Source organism: Eutrigla gurnardus (assembly GCF_963514095.1).
Source record: "Eutrigla gurnardus genome assembly, chromosome: 17".
Taxonomy (NCBI): domain Eukaryota; kingdom Metazoa; phylum Chordata; class Actinopteri; order Perciformes; family Triglidae; genus Eutrigla; species Eutrigla gurnardus.
Window position 1 is genome coordinate 10,796,776 of NC_139928.1, and position 12,375 is coordinate 10,809,150.

Here is a 12,375-nt window from a genome sequence, read left to right on the forward strand (position 1 = left end):
AAAACCCCCTTTATCCCTTCATTTGAAAAACAATTGAAATAGAACAAGAGAGATTTCAACCTAAATCCCCTCCCATCAATCACAATAATCCATATCTGCATACAAAGCTATTGAGATTCTATACAGGGGGTCATATTAGTTTATGTGAAGGCATGATGATGAATCACGTTGGCATGTGGCTGCAGACCCCCCTGAAACCGAATCCGGGGAGATCAATAGCAATCACACAGGCGACGAACAAATGGGAGCTATTTATGCTGTACAGTATCATCATTCACTAGTCCTTTGTTATTTGGGTTTGAATATTGTGTACAACCATTAAAGCAGACGACCAGCTTTTTTTAATGAGGCTGCACCAAGTACAGACTTTTAGAAGAAATATAAATCAAAACATAATGTACAAATACATGGTTGCATTGTTTCTAATTCATCTGAAAAGCTTGATAAAGGGGCTACACTTGTGTGGGTAACAGGCCTACATGTCACTGGTTTCTCATCACTGAAGACCATGAAGGAAAGCAGACGGTGGTTTCATTATCTGTGCTGATAAAAGCAGTGATGTAAAACAGGCAGCGATGGGGATGACGTCGTATGTTCCTCAGCAATATGTTCACTAAAATAACAGGACAGGGAACAAAAATGCTCAGTATGCAGCCGGGAGGATTTATGGTGCCGCCTTAATGAGACCTCGTGAAAACAGCAACCTTTCTACAACCTGTGAACGGTCTGCATCCATTCCAACCTTCAGCGTTGCAAAAAAAAATCCATTATCGCTCTGAAATAAAATGTTATTACATTCACAAGATTAACGCTTAAATATATGACTTTTTAGCAGCTTAGGGAATCTATAGCTTCTCTATGAGCGTACGATATAGCTCCCCCAAGAGCAACACGCTGCAAATATGAATGAGGTTACTATTTATTTAAAAGTCAGAAATAAAATAAGAGAGAAAATCTAATATTACAACCCTTAAAACAACAACAAGTTATTCGTAACATTTTATTATGTTAAAGATAGTTTTTTAAACAGTAGTTTGGATCTGAAGTTTAAAAATCTGCTTTGTTTCTTCCAACCTGAACTGAAAGGACAGGACAGAGCTTTTGTGTGTTACAACCTCTCATGTACACTGAAGCGTCTTGACCTTTGTCAAGTGGAACTTGCTGAAATTGTAGTTATTCTGACCTCAGGGCAGCGGGAGAACAACTGATGCTCCAATTTAAAATAGTTCATGTAATTTCCTCCATTCATACTTGATAAATGAGTTAAAAAGTACTGTTTGAACACATTTGAAGCTAAAACAATGTTAGCTAGGTCACTGATCACTGTGAAGGGTAAAAGAAGGACAGTCTTCAACACATCACAGCAACATCACAAGCAGGGACGTGGTTATGGAGATCATCCAGAAAGGACATTAATAGAGTTTAATATGATTTCTATGCACATGCTTAGATGCACCCATCTTCTAGTTTAAGAAATAGTGGACAACATAATATTTTCTCACGCTCAGTCTCTCTTCTCTTTCTAACACTGCAGTGTGTTCCCTTCACTACTGCCGTATTAAAGTGACTTCCAACATCGGGTTGCATTATGGGAAACCACACCGGTACATTCTGCTTTGAGTCAACCAAATCAATTTCACTTGGGCTGCATTAGTCTGACATTACAGCAAAGTCTAGTTTGGTCTATTTTTAAATCTCTCCGCGTGAGGCCTGACCTTTCGTTGACTGCGCCCCCTGCAGCATAAACACTTAATGCATGAAAGGAAAAGGAGGCGGATGAAAGACCGTCGGGAGAAATGTTGAGTTTCTCGCCGAACAGAACTCTGCGGGGATCCTTCAGGTAAAAGCAATCACTTCTTCAGGTAAAAGCAACGACTGGACTGAATACAAAAAGAGGCATGAAAACCAAACAGAATACATGACATTTGGGATTTTATGCACTTTTCCCAATTCTGAAACGCGTAAACACATTTTGGAGGCGCTACAAGCTGCGGAAGCTTTTTATCTATTCACCCGTTTGGGGTGAAATCACACTGGATGAGATACAGAGAGGCTTATTAGTTTATGAGATGCTTCATCCATCATATTTATGCTCAAAATTAACATTATTTTATGGAATAACATTAACATAATTTCCAATTGTTGTTGCCCTTTGATGTCCCTGAATATTTGATTTATTTTTGGATAAACACACAAATGTTATCTAATACTGAGACGTCAGATATAAATAATTGCACACAATTCAAAATTTTGTTACCATAAATAAATTCCTACAAATTAAACTTAATCGTCTTCTTAATCCTGTGGGTATTATGGCTCACAGTCGAATGTATTTCTGGTTGTTTGCAGACATTCACCAAGTAGCTGCTGAAATCCTGATTTTGATAAAAAATCAGGATTTCAATCAAAAAAAACATTGAATTGAAAAATATTTCACAAGCAGATATAATTTCTCCAGGCATCATTACAGCCCTACTATGAAAACACTCATTCAATGTGAGACAGAAGTAAACCTACTCCATGCGTGAACTGCACTGCCACGTCGGCCTAAGAGAATGCCATATTGAACAAATTAAACATCGGCGATCAATTTTTCAAACTCATACAAGGGCCTGAAAAATGGAGGATGAGGCAGACCTTTCCATATAGCAAGACTTATAGTGTAGAGGTCGTATTTGATTTACTCTCTGCAGATGCTTAAGAGATTTAGGAGGAGTTTCTCTGCTGTCCCACTGAGATAAATAGTCAAAGAGCTTTTCCATTGTATGGGGTATATAGTGTTTCATAGCCAAAGACGACTGATGATTATCAGGGATTTTCTACAGCATACAAGAGTTTTTAAAGTCTGTATGTATGTGGAGTATCAATCTGTTGTGACTGGGAGTGGTGCTGTGGACAAATAATCTAGGAAATCACAGAAAACATAATCCACACGAAATATTAGAGTTAAAACTATTAGTTGATTCATTGTTTAGTCCTTGGAATGAATATTTATGTGCACGTATTCTGATAATTGAGTCATCCTTTCAGTACGTTTTTTGGGGGAAAGTATAGTGAAAGAATTTGCTTCTTTTCTCTATTTTATAGCAATATATTCTTTGTGTTTTGGATACCTGGGGCTCTGAGAGGTATTGAGAGGCATTTTTAACATTAAAAGATTGACGATTAATAATAAAAATAGAAGTGGGGGAGACATATTAAAAAGAAAAAGCATTTCAAAACATGAATAATCATTTGTTGCAGTCCTAGAAAATGGGTATGGTTAATTGCCTTAAATGGCACTCATTTAATATTTCATATCCTTGCTAGTCATGCTAAATACTCTTTACAGTGACAAGTTGAAATTGCCGTCATGAGCTTCTGACATCATCGTTAATAGTTTTCTGTTCACAAAGAGGAAAGAAAAGAGAGGAAAAGAAATCAAAGTTTCCACAAATGCAAAATTAACATAAATCCGCTAGTAGCTGTTGCGAGACTTTTTATGACAACCATATAAATTATTTCCTCTGAGAAAAATACATCATGTGCACCCAAACGTGTTAAAAAAACAGTTCTACTATGAAACACTCTCAGATTGCATTTGTTGCATTTTCCAGAGCGGTCTCTAACAGCCGTAGCCAAAGGCTGAGCACACACTCAGCAGATACTCACACATCCACTTTCAGAGGACATTTCTACAAATACGTTTCTCCGCTTCCTTCCTATACAACCGACATCACTTTGGCAGATTGTGGGAAGGAAAATATGCTTGTTTTCATTTCTCCATTTGCCCATTTTGTCTCTGTGATCTGAAGGCTGCTTCCACATCAACGCACTGAAGAGCAGATTACTAATTTACACACTGTCGGAACGATGAAAGTGGTCGGAACCATGAAATGATGATGAAAATACAACTTGTAGTGTAAATGTAGGCAAAGTGTATCTCCTTCTATGACTAACACGCCAATCTATTCAATTTCAAAAGGATCCACTAATGCCAGCGTCGTAATTATACAAAATAAACATAATTTCTTTGGTTTTGGGAGATTCAGAAAGGCGTTTTTACCCTGAAGACCAACAGAAACATAAACAAGTGAGACCAAAATTACATTTCAAGCCCCGCAGAAAATAAACAAGAATGGCATCCTGCAGGGAGATGCACTGCAGGGTACAATTTGTTCAACACTGGTACAAAGGAACAGAAAGCAGTCCACTGATATAAAAGATAGTGAATGGGATTACTGACACACAAGAAGAAGGCTGGAGGCCCGCTGAAACCTGCCACATGTGAGTGATGCCTGAAAAAGGCTTGGGTCAACAAATGTGGTTGCAAATGTGTCCACATTCTCCTCTAAGTGTCAAAGACTTATTCAAAATGGAAAAAAATAAATAAATACACATAAGACAACACGCCATTACGAACACGAACATACAGTATACAATAAACAAAGAAAATTGGCAGGCGGCAGCAGGTTATGTAAATAATAACACATGTTCAATGCCTGTGTGGCATAGGGAATAAAATCCTTTTTACATATGTTCCCGCTGGCCTTGGGAGCCTAAATCGACGGCCAGATGGAAGCAGCTCAAACAGTGTAGTGGATGTGAGGCGTCTTTAGTTTCATTTTCAGCCTTCCTGTGTACAACACTGGTAAATATATATATATATATACGTTGTTTCTGCAGCCGTGCTGGCCAGGTTTCTTTGAGGAGGAACATTTACTTGTTTACTACACAGGATTAATTATGCTACACCAGCCATTAGTAAGTAAGGAAAATGTATTTATATAGCGCTTTTCACGGACTGAAATCATGGTAGTAGGAGTGACCATGCAAGGGCACAATAATCTAACAGAGTGCAGACCCGGTACATTCATCTTACCCAAACTATCACAGAGAGTCTTAAGGCGGGTGCGTGGGACAGACAGGAGATGGAACATGTTTCACCCGAGATCGTGAGCAGATGAATACGGGTGAAGTAGATCATCCACATAACTCATAGTGAGGATTTTGAAGTGGATCCCATAAGCTACAGGGAGCCAGTGAAGAGATTTGAGTAAGTGAGACGGTCTCTTTGTCCGGGTGAGTAGTCTGGCGGAGGATTCTGGATCGCCTAGCTAACTGCCGAGAGGTCAAGTGAAGAAAAACATGCGTTACAGTAGCTGACGCTGGAGCAGATGAAGGCATGTATGAGCATCTCAGCTGTTGATACTGCAGATCTCAGTTTACTAATATTGCCTAAGTGGAAAAAAACAGGATCTAGACACGTCAACACAACAAAATGACTAACACCCTAGGACGGACCTCACACGCGTACGACTAACCAAGGACTTCAGAGCATTTTATTTCCTCCCATATCAACAGCCATCGTCCTCTATTTCATTACACTCTGAATACTTGACAAACGATCAAAGTTCACAGATGACGTTCTGAATGAGAACTGTGCTTCTGCCCGCTGTATGAGTGAAAACATCTGCGTGGGTGAGTAAACTCTCAGTACAATCTGAATCGAAGAGCAGGACCGGAGGAGGAGAACAATTCTATTCTTTGTGAGCTCACAGTGTGTTTTAATTATAAGTCTGGCACTGATGCTCAGACAGAAGTGGCCCTCGAGTTAATGAACCATTTAAGACCTTTGCTAAACGATGAGAGAAAAAAATACAATACAATCCCCCCGTGACGGACAGATCATTTCAGTCTTTTGTTAGTTTTTAGATAGAGTTCGTGCACTCGGGTAACGCGTTTGAAAAGCAATGCCCCGAGCATACTAACGTCATTCATACCTTTAACTTACAAGGTGTTAATATTCATCCATCACAGATGTAACTAAAGGCCATGTTAACGACTTCAGTTACACTTCAGTGTACTTAGCTTCAGAAGAAGAATCTCGTAGCAAAACTGACATCCGGACACACGCTCTACTGCTGACATCATCATGTTTTAGATTGATGGCATGTAAATGTGATTGAGGTAAAAAAGAAGAGAAATACACTTCTCAGGAAACTATACGTTACAAGAAAAGCGACGAATGAATGGAACACATGAATCACATCAACAGATCAGGGATGTTCTTGCTTCACTTTCCAGACTTGTGCTCGTATAATATTCAGGCGCAATACAGTGGATACTTGCTACATTTGACAAAACGTTGGCCTTCAGTTATTAATACTAACAAGAGGCCATTATTGCAAACCGAATGCCTCCGTTTTAAGACTTCTCTGGGTTTCATTTCAGACCAAAAACGTCTTCCTCTCCATCTAAAAGCTACCGTTAAGGTCAAGCTATTATCTTCTTCTTTGTTCCCTCCTCGGTTTTTTTTTTGTACACTCTGTGTCCTTCCCGTCTGGCACTTTTAACACTTCATCAGTGATCAATAATTAATGTGAATGGTACAAAACAGAAGAGCGACTCAGCATGTGGAAGTAATGAGACTTTTCAGTGTAAACCTTTCAGTGTATATATATAAAAAAGCTATTTGAGGAATATGGCAAAAGACAAAAAAAAAAAAAAAATGAATGGGAATATCAGTGATTGAAAAGACATTTCACTGCAACCACATTGATTCAAAGCCAAACTATCATATGAGTTTGTAAAGCAGCACCATTAAAAAATCCTCCGGGAACAATTTATCACTTGTTTCTGTCAGCTTTGCTAAAAATCCAGTAGTTGAGACAGAACAGCTTGCCTTAGAGTGCAGACATCAACTTCCATGTCCTTAAGGGCCGTTGTAAAGTGTAGACAGGTAGAAGGGAGAACATGCTTTGTTTGTCTGTGAGCTATTTCTGCATTAAGTCTGCAGAAATCATCAAGCATCGAAGCCAGGGAGCTTATCTACCTTTGTGTAATGTTTAGAAAATGAGCCCTGGAATTCCCAACGAAAAGATAACATATAAAAAATGATCGTCCACGGAGGGATTTGCAAACAGTGCGAGTGCAAAGCTTTGAATATAAAAAACAGGGATATCGCAGTAACTTGTTTCTCCTCCAACAGCTTAAAGACGAGAGATATTTAGCCAGCTGAAAAATTATTATTAATGAGGATGGACGATTACAATGTATGTGTGTGTGTGGGCATGTGTACATTAGTTGTGTGCGGTAGGACTCGAGCTTAATGAGATTCAGAGAGTATTTATGGTATTCATATGGGATATGTAATATCCTTGCATAGTGCCTTGGGGAGAAAGAGGCACCAAAGCTTTGTATCGATCAACGTGAAAAGTGCAGGATTTCAGTTCCACAGGGAAAAACCCACCAAACCTCTGCAGCATATTTGAGACATTATTAAGGCCTGACTTTCAAACTTAACAAAACTTAAACTATAGCAGCTGGCTCCCACATTACTCAGTCACAGTCTGTATTGCTGGATGGGTTTATCTTGGCTCTGACAACTGGATGGCTTTCTAATGCGCCAAATCAGGCCCACCTCTGCAGGAGCATCTATCTTCTTATCAGATTTGAAGCCTGAGCCCGAGGTAGTTTCCAGGTGAGTTTGGGAGATCCCATCAGTCATCAGTAGACGGGAGCTCCCTCTGAATGTCAAGTCAGCTGGATTCATCATTAAACTGATTATCATTATTCATCCAGAGGTGAAACAATTAGCTGAATAATCAATCAACCTAAGATTATCCTGCAACACTTTTCCTAAGTGAGCATTAATGCTTTCTCATTTTCTTAATGCTAAATTGAGTGACTTTTTTGCAAAAGCAAGGAAACACAGACGCAAGACCAACGCTAAGAATTCCAAAACCAGCGTTTGCAGGGGAAAAAAAATTCTAAAAGAAAAATCCCTTTCAAATTCGATTCCCCAGCAAAACATAAATTATCATCCTCAATTTGAAAAAGTTTGGTAAAAATTCTAAGAGGTTGATAATTCTGTAATCACCCTCGCCACGAAGGAAGCTCCCAGCTGAGGAGCTGAAAAGTGATCTCCGAGTTGAAGTGCCTCGCTCCATCGTGATTGACTGCGTACTCCTCTCAAATCCATTCCATAGAGATTTATGGGCAAGTCGAGTGGACTGCCTGCCAGCCAATTACTGTCAAGTGGATCCAATTGCACCTCTTTGTCACTCTAATACTAGAAATTTGGTTCTCATTAGAAGAATGTCAAATGGAATTAAGGCCTTCATTTATTTTGCGTGACACCGACCACCACCTCTAAGCATGGCAACTTCTTTCCCCCATCGCTGCTGGTCGGCTCACCTGCTTCGGGAAGGAAACTAGAATCTCCTCCTCGCGGTAGTGCACCTCCGCCGAATCTGATCGCAGTTTACAACCATGTCGTGTTCAAAATGTCATCATTCATCATTTTATCCTATTACTCGTTTGTGTTAAATTGGCATAATTAGAATATGGATTCTTGAGTTGTGGCAAAAAGTCATAGTGACCTCGACAACCAGCGGTACAGATGTACAAGCTGAACACTTGCTGCCGCCGGCAGGCATAGTAGCTCATAACGTCTTATCGCGCATGAAGACTGCAGAATACAAATGAAAACGTAGTGTGTGTGTGTTTCTGCTCATCACCCTGCCTGTCTCCCTGTGAGATGTGAGACAGGACGCTGAGATACAGGATCCGAGGGATGGATCGACTGTCTCGTCATCACAGCCGAGCAGCACGACCCACAGCAGTCCCATCTACCAAGTGTGTTTGTGCAAATACCCCGAAACCCCGACAAATTGTCAATACTTGTGATCTCCTGACAACTACAGGACAAACAGTGACACCATGGAGCTTAATTGTGATCCATAATCCCTGTCAGACGGTAATCCCCTCTGGCATGTTGCACCATTCACGGAGAGAGAGACGGCAGGCTGCAACTGAGACGCCGGTCTGGACAGTGATGTGCCCTCGCGAGACGCAGAACTAATGACTGGGTTCAGTGTGTTTGTGTGTGTGTTTGCTGTGCCAAGACAGTGAGCGAACCACAACCGCAACACATTTAGGGATTATCGCTCTGCTGCTCACAGGAAGAGAACAAAAATGGTGGTTTAACAAATGTATTACACACTATTATGTGTTAATTTGTCAGTTAAAGTTCCCATTCTTTCTGTATATATGCGTTGGCTTATCTGTGGGTGGGAAAAAGGCTGAAAAGGCCACTTTTTTACGCTAAAGCTGTGTAATCAGAAGTGGAGGTACGCACGCGCAAACAAACATCTAATCAACACGTTGTGGGTCGACTCTAGAGAACACTGAAATCAAACAGGACATTTCTAGCGGTTTGATGATATCTGCATGTCTGGGCCGAGGGTGGACCCTTAAATAAATACACGCACAAACACCATTGTATGTTGAGTCAGAAGCACCAATAAACTGGGAGGGACATCTAATCGCTGGTAAGCAGCTGCTAAAGGAGGAGAGAGGACAAACAGAGTCGGGACAGAACAAGTGAGAAAGATGGAGCGACTGATTGAATGCTGGTGCTTTGAGTTTTTTTTTCAGAGAATTAAACGGTTGTCGCGTTTGCAAAGTCTGTCGCGTTAGCAACAGGCCCTCCGTTGCAAACGCGAGCCTGTGTCAGCTCTCGCCTGCAGCGACGGCTCGAACAGCTGCCACAGCTGAACTTTCCTGGCAGCGACAATATGGCTGCAGATGGGATTCGTAGTAACAGTCGCATCCAGTCATCTAACCTGCCCCCGAGCAATATCACATAAGGCTAAACATTTTCCTTCAGGCGAGGCGCTGCGAGTTAATCATTATTTATATTACAGTTCAGTCCAGAAATCCACATTCAGGTTAAGACGACGCATTTTAACCAGAAACAGGCGTTAATGATACGTTGTGATTGCGCGTCACAAGTGACGTCTCTGCCGCCGTCAGAAGTTTCTCTCCTCACGTCCTTCCATACACTCGCAATGAAATAGTCAAAATGGAAACTGTCAAATCCTGAGAAGCGTCAGGGGTTTTTTGTTTTTTTTGCGGAGGCAAACTGGAATAACTAAACGAGGGGATGATCTTTTACTTTTCCCACGTGGAGCTCCCAATTTAAGCCGAAGTCACTCTGCTCCAGAGACGAGATGAGATGGGATCTCGCTGCGGTTCATATGGGACTCGGAGTCATTACCAGCACATTTGGTTTTGGACTCAAACAGTTGCGGCGGCAAATCAGGGGAACAAAACCGCAAGGATTCGGCTGCTCAATTGAAATGCAGCGTGCAATTAACTTTATAATCTGTTTACAAATGAGGTCTACCCTGCCGAAATCTCTGGAGTGTGCGGGGGTGTGTATTTGTATGCAGGGGGGGAGTGTGTTTATGTGCTCTCGACGTGAATATATTCACACTTTGGAGTGATGCCACCTTTATTAAAAAATGAGAGATTTATCATCAAAATGGAAACTAGATATAAATTGTTATAAATGGCCGTATACATTAGCTGTGGAGAGGCGTTTGTGTCTGGGAGATTTATGTGTTCAGACAATGATGTGAAACACAGAAGAACAGAAAGAGATAAATGAAAAAAAAGAAAAGGGGAGTGCCGTGTAAGTTTGGAAAATAGGGCATTTTCTCCGACATTGAATGATTTATTGAGATGAGCTGAAATAGTGTTGCATATGAGAATGGTGAGACTAAAAGCATTCACTACTACATGAGAGAGGGGATGGGGGTAATTATAAAGCCAGAGTCGGTGTCCTCCATCTGAAGTGGTTTTAAATAGATCTATTATCACACAGTCTGTGATGGCCACAGAGTGAGAAGATTATGCTCATATGAAATCTGTGTGTGTGTGTGTGTGTGTGTGTGTGTGTGTGTGTGTGTGCGTGCATTGGTTAACACGTCCTTGTTCACTTTTCGTCCATTTGTTGAACAGCTCAGAGGTGGAACATGTTCTCCACAGCTGATCGCCGAGCTCGGCCGACATTGAATCATCGCTCTCAATTTAGCCAGAAAACAAATCGGGGTGTAAATAGTTGCTACAGTGCCACTTGAGGGGAGACAACGTGATGCCGCAGTACAACTGCTGACTGCAATTTAAAGTTCTGATAAGTCATCGTTCTGTTCAGACTTAATCCCTCCGCCTCCCCGCTTAAGATAGAAACATCACAGCAAAGTAGCCAGCATTGCTGTGACAGTGAAAAGCCATTTTTCTGTGCTGTCGTATAAATGCCGCGTTTATAACTTCGGTTGCTGTGTCTCCCCACTGAGGAAAACTGCTGATCATGTCACCTTATGTACCATTATGATGGGATGTACATTAAAGAGAAGATTGGTGTTGACGGTTGTCGTGGCAGCTTGTTATTAGATCGTTATGGGCACTGACAACTAATAACAGTTCAAATATGTGATCACGTTACTGCCAGCTTTCAATAACTTGTCAAAAACACTGAATGGCACATTTAACAGTTTGTCCTGCAGCAGGGTACGTGGTGTTACCTGAACGCACAGATGACGCGAGACAGGAGATATGAGGGGAATAGAAAGGCTCGGAAAACGAAAAATAAAAACCACATTATACGGGCTCTCACCACGGGAAAAGACGGCATTTTCTTCTTCATTTTCAGAGCATTGCGAGTCACAATTTGTGACATATGATAAAAACCCAAATTAACTATGCATGAGCAATATTGGCTCCTTTATTTTCCCGAAACAACAGCTCTGGGCTAAATTAAAGTTGCCTGGTTTCTAGAGCTTCTGAATGTAAATAACCAATTTAATTTTCAAACGAATAACAGCTGAGATTTAATATCCAGACTTGAATTCAAGGCAGAATGACTAAAATATGAGTTCATTGAGCCGTTCGCTCACACTTCGACCAGAATTAGACTCAAGCGACACAACTCAATGTTTTTTTTTCTTACTTGAAACAAAGAACAATGAACAAAAACGTCAACAGAATTTCACACCACATCAGTGGTTTTGCAGATTAAGGACAGACTAAAGCCCAAGTACAGCTTCTTTGAACAAAGCCCAAAAATCCTGTCAGATATGGAGACGAATGAAAGATAGAGAGCCAATGCCCTTCATCACGAAACAGAGGAGAACAGACTGGAGAAAGATACATTATCAGACAAAAAGTGTGGAGAGTGTCGTCTGCACCAGACTAATTGTCACTATGTAGTTTTTACAGAGGCGAGTAGTGATTGAAAGCCCTAATGGAATAACACACACATCGACCCTGGTGTGACCACTTAAACAGAGGGAGGTGCGTGTATGTGTGCGCGTTGCCACCAGGCCAGTTAATGATGACCCATAATGCATTTTGTGGCGATACCGGCTGCGAGATCAGACATATGGTCAGGATGGATGGAGTGGATGGGCAAAAAAAAAAAGAAGGGAAAATACAGGCAGAGGCAGAAAGAGGAGACAGGGGAGAGGAGAGAGCATTTGTGTCAGAAAACGAGACAGACAATGAGGTAACGAGCGATGGTATAAGAGAAAGAAAGAGAGCGGGAAGTGA

The 12,375-nt window shown here is 41.0% G+C and overlaps 1 protein-coding gene across 2 annotated transcripts in view; it reads right to left on the reverse strand.

Annotated features, from left to right (window-relative positions):
- vps50 (VPS50 subunit of EARP/GARPII complex) overlaps positions 1 to 12,375 on the reverse strand; it is an 80,060-nt gene that overhangs the window by 12,558 nt on the left and 55,127 nt on the right. The window lies entirely within an intron of this gene.